Here is a 10423-nt window from a genome sequence, read left to right as displayed (position 1 = left end):
ACAATAATAACAAGTTTTGTATTTAATTTAGCACTCTGACTTCAACATTCTTTCCTTCACTTCGGCCTCTTGAGTTCTTCAAGGAATCAGCTTTAAGATCCTGCTCTCATTAATGAGAAGTCCTCTCATTAATGAGTCACATAAATCAGTGACACGTGTGTGTGTTTTTAAATCATACTTTGTCCAGAAAGTTAACCACAGAATTGCCCTATGATCCAGCAATTCTACTCCTACTTATACACATAAAGGAATTAAAAGCAAGAAGTCAAACAGATACTTGCACAGCAATCTTTATAGCAGTATTATTCCAACAGCCCAAAAGTGGAAACAAGCCAAGTATCCTTCAACAGGTGAATGGAGAAACAAAATATAGGATACACATACAATGGAATATTATTCAGCTATAAAACAGGAATAAAATGCTGATACATGCTACAACATGAAGAAACCTTGAAAATTATATGCTAAGTGAAATAAGCCAGACACAAAAGGACAAATATTGTCTGATTCCACATATATGGGGTACCTAAAATAAGCAAATTCACAAAACATAAACTGGAGACAACCAAGGGCTGTGGGGAGGAACAAACCCAGAATTACTCTTTAATGGGTACAGAGTTTCTGTTTGGGATGGTGAGTAAGCTCTGGAAATCATTAGTGGTGATAGTTGCACATTATGAATACACTTAATGCCATGCCATTGTACACTTAAAAATGGTTAAAATGGTAAATTTTATGTTATGTATATTTTATCGCAATAAAAAAATTTATTCTTTGACAACTCTGGGAAGAAATATCCTTTTTTTTTTTAAGAAATATTCTTAATATATACGACATCAAAGAGGCAATATTCTTGATCTATACATAGTTGTCATATGTCAATGAGAAAAAAATAGACCAAAGATTAGAAGACAAAATTCACTAAAGAATAAATGCAAATGACAAACACATAACACTCAACCTCACTTGGAATTTTTAAAGAGTTAATTAAAACAATAATGTAATCCCATTTTCCCAAACCATATTGGAAAAAAATTACATTAGAAAGTACTGGCAAAATATGAGAAATTATGCCTGGTTCAGACTTCCCAGAGAGCGTTTTGGAAAGTGTGTATACTCTGTGACAATAGTTGTACTTCAAAACATATACACTTAAGAAATGATAGGCAAGCATGCCTCCCATGGGTATACAAGAGAGGGAGGATAGTAGACTGTTTAAGGTTCTGTAGCCCTACAACCTGGGCTTGAATACCAGCTACACCATAATTACTGGAGTGCCTTTAGGCAAGTGCCTTAATAGTCTCTAAGCCTCAGTTTCCTCACCTGAAAAATGGAGGAAATAACAGGACCTACCTCATAGGGTTGATGTGATAATTAAATAAGACACTTAATATAAAATGTGCACTGTCTGACACATAGTGAGTTACCAAGAATTGTTACAGTGGTGCCTGCCTGGCTCAGTCAGAAGAGTACAGCGACTCTTGATCTCAGAGTTTAAGTTTGAGCCCCACGTTGGCTGCAGAGCATATACTGACTGCCCTCAGTTTAGAATGTACGTGCTTCACGCCCAACCCTACACAGAGCTGAATACTTGAGACATTTAGTTCTTTTCCTTTTTTTAAGATTTTATATTTTTAAGTAATCTCCACACCCAATGTGGGACTCAACCCCAAAACCAAGAGTCACGCTCCACTGACTGAGCCAGCCAGGTGCCCTACAGTGCCCTTCAGTTGAATATAAAAGTCCCAGGTAAAAGATTTTAATTGGTGCAACTTGGATCAGCCAAGCTAGTTCAGTCAAGTATAACTGGGAATAGTGGGTCATCAATAATGATGCCCAGTCTCCGAGGACTATCATCGTGAGCTAGAAAGACACCCAAAAGAGGTCTCACCGTGTTGATGTAGTGAAAGAAAATATTGTGCCCCAGAATACTAGAAAACTGAAGAATCCACATAGGCTTGAGTAGGCTTTGAAATAAATATTATATTGGGGGAGAATTTACTATTATACTGGGGGATTTACTCTTTACTATTTACATTTACTATTCCTCACTTTCTGGAGAGTTTTACAAGGTGATGTGTAGGGACTGTGGACAGAGGGGCCTTGATCTGAGATGAAGGAAGGGAGGTCAGTAATTGCCAGAAAGAGAGAGACAGAGTGATCACTTCATCTACAACGTGACTACCTTCCACTGAAGCCCATAAATCTTTCATGAGGTGCTTGGTGTGATGGAATTTCTGGAAGGTACCTGCAAGGGGGATGCAGGTTCATATATCCAGGTATGACCTGGGGAAGGAACAGAGACACAGAAGCTGAAGAGGCATCAAACCATCCAATATAGAGAGTAAGCCATGAATTACCCCAGAGCCTGAATATTGGAGCCAAGTTTATTGAATTCTCTTAGGGCGCTGGAGCCCTCAGAAACCACAAAGGAAAAGGAAATCACAAAGATTTCACGAATAGCAGCTCGATTAAATCACTTGTGACTAAATTAAGTCCAACTAACTATAAAGTGGAATCCTGATCCTTCACAGGATGGGATTTCTCTGTTTTCCTATCTGCAAATGGGCTGATGAAATGGAAAGGTGAAGCATTTCAAAACCCTTTAGTGTTCTTTAGACTCTAGGACTTCCAGTCTATATTTGTTTCTTTGGGCACCAGCTGGTCCAAGGAGTCAAATTTCCCTGGGGCGTTGGTATAGGGGTGCTGTTTTCTCCTCATACTAATTCATAAACTATGAGGCCTTAAAGCTCTTAGGTGGTGGAAGCAGAAATATCTGTGATTTCCAAATCACCGTAAGCCCAATTTGGCCTTGAAGTAGAATGGGAAAATGGCAAGTACCTTGAAAAAAATTGTAAAACCAGAATGAGTAGCTTGAAATATTACTAAAGGCTCTTAATATTTGTGGTTTCCGTTTTACAGCATTGATTGGAAAGAGGGAGGGGCAATTTTTCTGAGGATGGACACATCCTCAGACTGTTTCAAGTTCTAGAAAAGGGATTCATGGTAATTTACCAGTACTATTACTACAGTACCACTATTTAATTTTGAACAAAGGTTTGTGTCTTCTTTGGCTTTAAGGAAAAATTCTCACATTTAGCTCCCTGGGAATTAAACTGTGACTATTTGCCCACTGTAGAACCATTTTCTTTGTCTCCCCACTACCCCTTATCTTCACTACTCTGACCCAGGCTGAATCACTCAAAGAACTTCCTCCCACTGGGCCACAAAGATTGAACCAGAGATAGGCAGGTGAACATGGGACCAAACACATGACACTGTTTCAAAAATGTGTCTCTTGCAGCTGCTGGGGAACTTTCTCCCTTCTCCTTTGTGACAATGTTGAACTCTACCTAAGCCCTGTGTTCCTAGAAAACTTAAAAGGTTAAGAAATACCCCTGACCTCTTCATGTTCCAACTTCACTACAAAGAACCACTCTTCCTCATGTGACTTAGATAAGTCCCACAGATGACCCCCTTGTTTACCTATGATAAGGACGCACCAAAACTCTCCGAATTCCCATTCACAATGCCTCATAACTGATTCTGTGAATTGTCTGTCCCGCTGAAACTAGCTAGACACAAACATCTCCTGTTCAGCTCGCTGACTGAGACCCCTTGATTACAAAAACAATTGCAACAATAAAATCTCCCTACCTGGAACTTATCTACTCCTCCCTAGAAAAGTCTCCAGACAAACTACCCTGCCAAGGTAATGATCTTCAGATCCAGGATGCTCTCCCTATTGTAATACCCTAAATAAAACCAGTTTGCTTATTGTTTGCTTTTTGTCTTTGACAGGTTGTGTAATTGTAAAGATAGGTTCCCAAGGTTCTAGTGGCGATGTTCCCAGCCACAGGGAGGGGTCTGAGGGAATGAGGCTATTACTGAGATGAAAATAGAGACTAGCTTGTCTTGTAAAAGGCATCCTATCCCTGGTTCTGGGCCTAGGTGCCTAGAACTGCCCTCCTTTGGCATCTACTACTTTCTATCCCGTAAGTCCCATTTTTTGTTTGTTTTTGTTTTAAAGATTTTATCCATTTGTTAGAGAGAGAAAGGACACCGCACAAGCAGGGGAAGCAGCAGACTTGAGGGAGATGGAGAAGCAGGCTCCCCGCTGAGCAAGGAGCCCAATATGGGCCTCAATCCCAGGACCCTGAGATCGTGACCTGGACTGAAGGCAGACCCTTAACCAACTGAGCCACCCAGGCGTCCCTTAGGTCCCGTTTTTTACAATGGTTACTTTGATTCTGATTTCTGTCACCTGCAACCTGAATAGCCCTGACTAATAAATCCACCATATTCAAAATTTACCTTGCAAGTGCAGGAAGTATATTCATATAAAAATACTGGGGATTAAAAAATACTGGGGATTAAAATTCACTTTGAGGATTTATCAATGACAGAAAGCCCTTCGCATGAATGTTAACTAGACCTATTGTGGTGTTCTTTTTGCAATACATATCTTCCTCAACTTATCATGGGGTTACGTCCCATAACGTTACATCCCAATAAATCCATTATAAGTTAACAATATTATACGTCAAAAATGCATTCAATACACCTATCCTACGGAACATCATGCCTTAGCCTAGCAGACCTGAAATGTGCTCAGAATACTTACATTAGCTAATAGTTGGGAAAGTCATCTAACATAAAGCCTCTTTTATAATAAAGCATTGAATGTCTCATATAATTTATTGAATACCGCACTCGAAGTGAAAAACAATGGCTCTATGGGTAGGAACTTACAACCCTAAGTCTGTCAGTTACCTTCATGGTCATGTGGCTGACCAGGAGCTACGGCTCACTGCCATTGCCCAGCATCGAGAGAGAATATCACACTGCACATCTGGGAAAAGGTCAAAATTCAAACTCCGAAGTACAGTTTCTATGGAATCCATACCTCTTTCACACTATTGTAAAATTGAAAAATTATAAGTCAAACCATAGTAAAGCTGGAGACCATCTGTACATACAAATATGGAATCATTATGTTGACACCTGAAGAAATGTTATAACTCAATTATACTCCCTCACTTAAAAAAGCCCTTCATGACATCCCCCTTTTTTTTTTTAAGATTTATTTATTTGACAGAGAGAGACAGCGAGAGAGGAAACACAAGCAAGGGGAGTGGGAGAGGGAGAAGCAGGCTTCCCGCCAAGCAGGGAGCCCAATGTGGGGCTCGATACCAAGACCCTGGGATCATGACCTGAGCTGAAGGCAGCCGCTTAACGGCTGAGCCACCCAGGCGTCCCCATGACATCCATTTTTAAATGGCTTCATGAAACTTCACTGAAGAAATGGAAAAGAAACAGAATAGTTAGTATTTTTTAAATGCAGAGAGAGAGCATGAATGTCACAAAAATTATCCTCGTCTAACATGTGATGAATGGAAAGCCGTATTACCTAAAATGGACAAGATTTATAGATGCTAGTAATACTTGGAAATTTGAAGCAAATCCTAACAATCTCCAAAGTTAATTCACACTTTACCAAATTCTTAAAAGACTGGTAAAGACTAGATGGTGCACGAAGGAAATCTGTATAGCAAACTACTGATAGCAAGTACAAGAAAAGGATCCTTCGACAACTCCACAGCCTACCTTGGACCTAAACTGCTGCTATACGAAATGTTTCTCACAAAAAGGCAAACTTCTCAATATTAAAGAAGGGCTCTTAGGGGCGCCTGGGTGGCACAGTCAGTTAAGTGTCCAACTCTTGCTTTCAGCTCAAGCGGTCATCTCAGGGTCCTGGGATTGAGCCCTGTGACGGGCGCCATGCTCAGCCCAGAGTCTGCCTGAGATTCTCTCTCTCCCTGTCCCCCTGCTCCTCCCCACCGCTCTCTCTTCCTCTCTCTCTCTCTCTAAAATAAAGAAATCTTTTTTAAAAAAGAAGAAAGAAGGGCTCTTAGACTGTATTTGTTGTTGTTTTTGTGGAGAAAGGCTATCATGTCATTCTTATTCATAAAACAAAGTATAATTACTATTTTATTTCTGCTTTACACACCACATAAACTGAATCTTGATATGGTATTTTTCTGATTAGCACTCCAATGAAAAATGAATTAGAGGAATTTATTTTAAAGTACTTTGGAAAGTTTGGTTTCTTTCACTAGCAGCACTGATAACTTGAAAAGGCCTTTTTCAGTTTTATTGATCACAGAGAAAAGCATTTAATTCTAAAATATTACTTGCTTCACGTTTTCTAAAACTTAAGATATACATTCAAAGACATTTATAAATTTTTACAATTTATAATAAATTATTTACAAATGTTCCATATACCTAAGGACCTATAGGTAAGTTGTGTGTTTTCCTATATTTTTTTGCATTCACCAAAAGTAAAACTTTTTAAAAGTAGAACACTTAAGAAATAATTTTGTCTAGGGGCACCTGGGTGGCTCAGTGAGTTAAGCGTCTGCCTTCAGCTCAGGTCATGATCCCAGGGTCCTGGGATCAAGCCCCGCATTGGGCTCCCTACTCAGCGGGTAGCCTGTTTCTCCCTCTCCCACTCCCCCTGCTTGTGTGCCCTCTCTCACTGTCTCTCTCTCTGTCAAATAAATAAATAAAATCTTAAAAAAAATATTCTTCAGGGAAAGTGACACTTTTTAAAGATGCTAATGATAGCTGTAAGGAGCCCTCAGAGTTCTACACATAGGAGAGCATCCTTCCTCTAATGGCCAAAAAACAGGGCTGAGAGCAATGTGGACACTGTGAAACGCAAAAAATGGACACCTTCATTCCAGTCCAGATAGACCACCATGATGGTAGAACTCTCACTCCTCATGTCTCTTGATATGCAACATGGCTTTACGATTTGTAAAATCACTGAGAGACTGTTCCAGATCTTGATTTAGGTGGTGGTTGCATCTTTTGTGGTTACATGGGTGTTTGCACTTGGTAAAATTCGTCAAACTATACAGTTCAAAATCTTGTCCATTTTATCCTATGTAAATTATACCTCAACTTTTAGAAATATTCCCTAAAAGCACAGCGTGTGACCCTCAATAAGTGCTGTTGGAAAAAAAAAAAATCACCAAGAAGAAAGATCTACTTAGGCTGCTCAGGACAATTTAAAATTCCCCAGACATTGTCTGTGATATTTCAAAATGTGTTGTAATTAGTTAGGGGGAGTTATGGATACAGGAAACATCTACATTTCCCAAGAGAGAACTTCGAACATCTCTTTCTGTAGGTAGTGGAAGGTAATATACATTATTTTTTCTTAATCTCTATTTCTAAGTTTTTCCATAATGCAAATGGATTACTTGTGTTTTAAAAAAGGAGGCGTGGTTTCAAGACTATTCAAGACCGGAATGAAGTCATTTTAGCCTTAGGACCCACACTGCTGGGAAGGTGCAGTGGAGGGGGTGGGAAGCCAGAGCAGTTCAATGAATGGGGATATGTCTACAAGAAATATTAGATGGGGTGCCTGGGTGGCTCAGTCTGTTAAGCATCTACCTTTGGCTCGAGTCATGATCGCAGGGTCTCGGGATTGAGCCCTGCATCAGGCTCCTTGCTCAGCCAAGAGTCTGCTTCTCCCTCTCCCTCTGCCGCACCCCCTGCTTATGCTCTCTCTCTGTCTGTCAGATAAATAAATAAAATCTTAAAAAAAAAAAAAAAGAAATATTAGAGCATCATTCTGAATTTCATATGAACTTTAATAAAACATTTACCACACGACTTGGCAATTAAAATGACTGGATTTAGAGCACAGAAGTTTATCATCCTCACCAGAAAAGGGATAGAGAGAACTATTTTCCTTTGGGTTTGCTATATGACATCTCTAAATGCTTGGTCACTGTATATGCTTTTGCAAAACATTGTGACCTCTCCCCATGCATCTAGCTGTGAATAATTTACACGAAAGATCTTGTAGAAAGGTCCTTTTATAGGAGATAATGTACATCTTTTGTTTTTTCTGCTCAGCATTCATTCCTTAAGGTGTTCCTCTATTCTTCCTCATTCTGACAGGCTGCTGATTGTGGGATCCCATCCATGGCTAGAGAGATGGACACATCTCAGTAGGAAGCCAGGGAAACTCTTACAGGGAACTTTACATCTGACATGAGGAGCACAGGTACTGCAGGGGGTTGGACCCAATCATGTGCTGGCAAGAGTCGAAAGAAATAGCATACAGGGGCGCCTGGGTGGCACAGCGGTTAAGCGTCTGCCTTCGGCTCAGGGCGTGATCCCAGTGTTATGGGATCGAGCCCCACATCAGGCTCCTCCGCTATGAGCCTGCTTCTTCCTCTCCCACTCCCCCTGCTTGTGTTCCCTCTCTCGCTGGCTGTCTCTATCTCTGTCGAATAAATAAATAAAATCTTTAAAAAAAAAAAAAAAAAAGGAAATAGCATACAAATTCCCCACTAGTAAGCTCTGGACTCTTCTGGTTCAAGAATTTCTCAAGGCTGGGTATACAATTCCTCCTTCTAAACTATGATCTGGCTAATACACTACCAATAAATCCCGTGTTTATTTAGCCATAGTTTTGCTTCTTGCAATTGAATCCTCAATGATATAAGGGAAGCGGTTCTATATTATTTCAAAATAAACCCAACTGGCTGGAGGGGAGGGAGAGGTACGCAATGGAAAAAGCTGAGGGCTATGGACCTTGGATAAATCACTTAATCAAGACACCTGAAGCTTCACACGGTGGCGGCGTTGTAGCCAATGAGGTTTGTCAGAGGCACAATTATTTCCAGTTGAAAACCTTTCCCAATACCCTACCTTGAGGATTGAAACACAGATGCCTGAGTCTCTCAGGGGGATAAACCCTACCTCTGGTGATAAAATCAAGGATTCTTTGGGAGCAAGACAGAAACCAGACTTGAACCCCTTTTTTTTTTTTTAAGTTGGCTCCACACCCAGTGTGGGGCTTGAACTCACAACCCTGAGATCAAAAGTCACATGCTCTACTGACTGAGCCAGCCAGGTGCCCCCTAACTTGCACCATCTTCATCACAAAAGGGATTTACTAAAGAGAAGCCATGACAACCTAAAGGAAAACAATCAAGTCTAGGTAGTTATTGGTCTCTCATCTCTGGTCCTTTCAGCACTTCCTTGATCCTTTCAACTTCCTTTGCTCGCACTGCAGACACGTTTAATTATGAGAGAGGGAAGCAGCAAACCCTGCACTCACAATCACACAGCCTTAGGAGCACTCCCTGAAGCTATGTCAGAGTAGAGTGTTCTATCAAGGCGCAAAGACTGAGGAGTCCCAGCAGCTCTGTCTGATAAAAGAACGTGACACAACTCTCAAGTAGGAAGCAGTCAAGCCATCTCAGGACGTAGAAGCAACTGGGGAAGGCAGCTCTTCCCCACTTACAAGGAGCTTCAGGCACTGTTCTCACCTCCGTGCCCAGAGGTGGATGGGAACGCCATCCTTTCTCCATTTGGGGAACCGGAGCCTCATACCCACAGGCCCAAAAACCCTTCTGCCAGTCCCCTTGCATGGCTACTCCTCTTTACAAAACATATAGTCCCCCTGCTCTGACTCTCTTATTAACAAAATCAGTCAAATTCTCTTATCCTACTGTAAAGAAAATGTCTCCTTTCTTTGTATTCAAAGGCATATGAGGCAAGAACCCACATTTGCTTTTGCCCCAGGTTCTAATTTTACAACACTGAGGTTTCTCAAATAGTTACAATAACTAGTTGTAAAACATAATGAAAGGGTAAAAAAACTTTTTTCTTTTTTTTTTTTTAAACAATAGCCACCAATCTTCAGGGAGAAGACTGATTCTGAATTCCAGGAAAGGTGGGAGGATCAGGTCTCTCCCCTCTTCTGCTCCTGGTGGATCTAGTTTGCATTTCACTCATCTCACAGTGTCTTGTGAAACCACTTTGACCAACCTCTGGTGTAGACCATTTACATGATGTATAGGGTGTAGTGCAAAACTAAAACGCAGGGCTCCCTCTTCAAAAGTTATTATGAATTTTTAAAATGGCAGTAGCAGAACATTAAACCAAATGTGGGATTTTCTAAGCACAGGGCCCTGAACTGTATATAGTTTGCCCCTGAAGCAGGCCCTGTTCTGTGCTCCACTGTTGCTCTCCAGTCACAGGTGCTCACTAACGGGCCAGGGTCAGAGCAGGGAACAACCATCTTGCTTGCCCCAAAGCATCCCAGGCCAGAGAGATGCAACTTTTTCTCCAACACATGTCTTTTACATCCATCCTTCCCCCAGTTCTTTGAGACATCTTGTGTAACTGGAAGACACTTAGGTTTTCCAAGAGTAAAGAAACAGTCTGCTTAAAGACTAGTAAAATGGGGCGCCTGGGTAGCGCAGTCGTTAAAAGCGTCTGCCTTCAGCTCAGGGCGTGATCCCGGCGTTCCGGGATCGAGTCCCACATCGGGCTCCTCCGCTGGGAGCCTGCTTCTTCCTCTCTCTCACTCCCCTGCTGTGTTCCCTCTCTC

General features: G+C 41.1%; 1 protein-coding gene and 1 pseudogene across 1 annotated transcript in view; one reads left to right on the top strand and one right to left on the bottom strand.

Annotated features, from left to right (window-relative positions):
• Positions 1 to 10423, bottom strand: part of HSPA4 (heat shock protein family A (Hsp70) member 4) — a 63416-nt gene that overhangs the window by 49927 nt on the left and 3066 nt on the right. The window contains exons 3-4 of the mRNA XM_026507973.4: positions 4774 to 4916; positions 2186 to 2286 (exon numbers count right to left, since the gene is read on the bottom strand). The gene's annotated coding sequence lies outside the window, so the exon portion shown is untranslated. The remainder of the gene's footprint in view (positions 1 to 2185; positions 2287 to 4773; positions 4917 to 10423) is intronic.
• Positions 8648 to 8760, top strand: LOC130542815 (U4 spliceosomal RNA; annotated as a pseudogene).

Source organism: Ursus arctos, unplaced genomic scaffold, assembly GCF_023065955.2.
Source record: "Ursus arctos isolate Adak ecotype North America unplaced genomic scaffold, UrsArc2.0 scaffold_5, whole genome shotgun sequence".
NCBI classification, from domain to species: domain Eukaryota; kingdom Metazoa; phylum Chordata; class Mammalia; order Carnivora; family Ursidae; genus Ursus; species Ursus arctos.
Note: the sequence above shows the minus strand (reverse complement) of the source record. Positions and strands in the feature narration are given on the sequence as shown.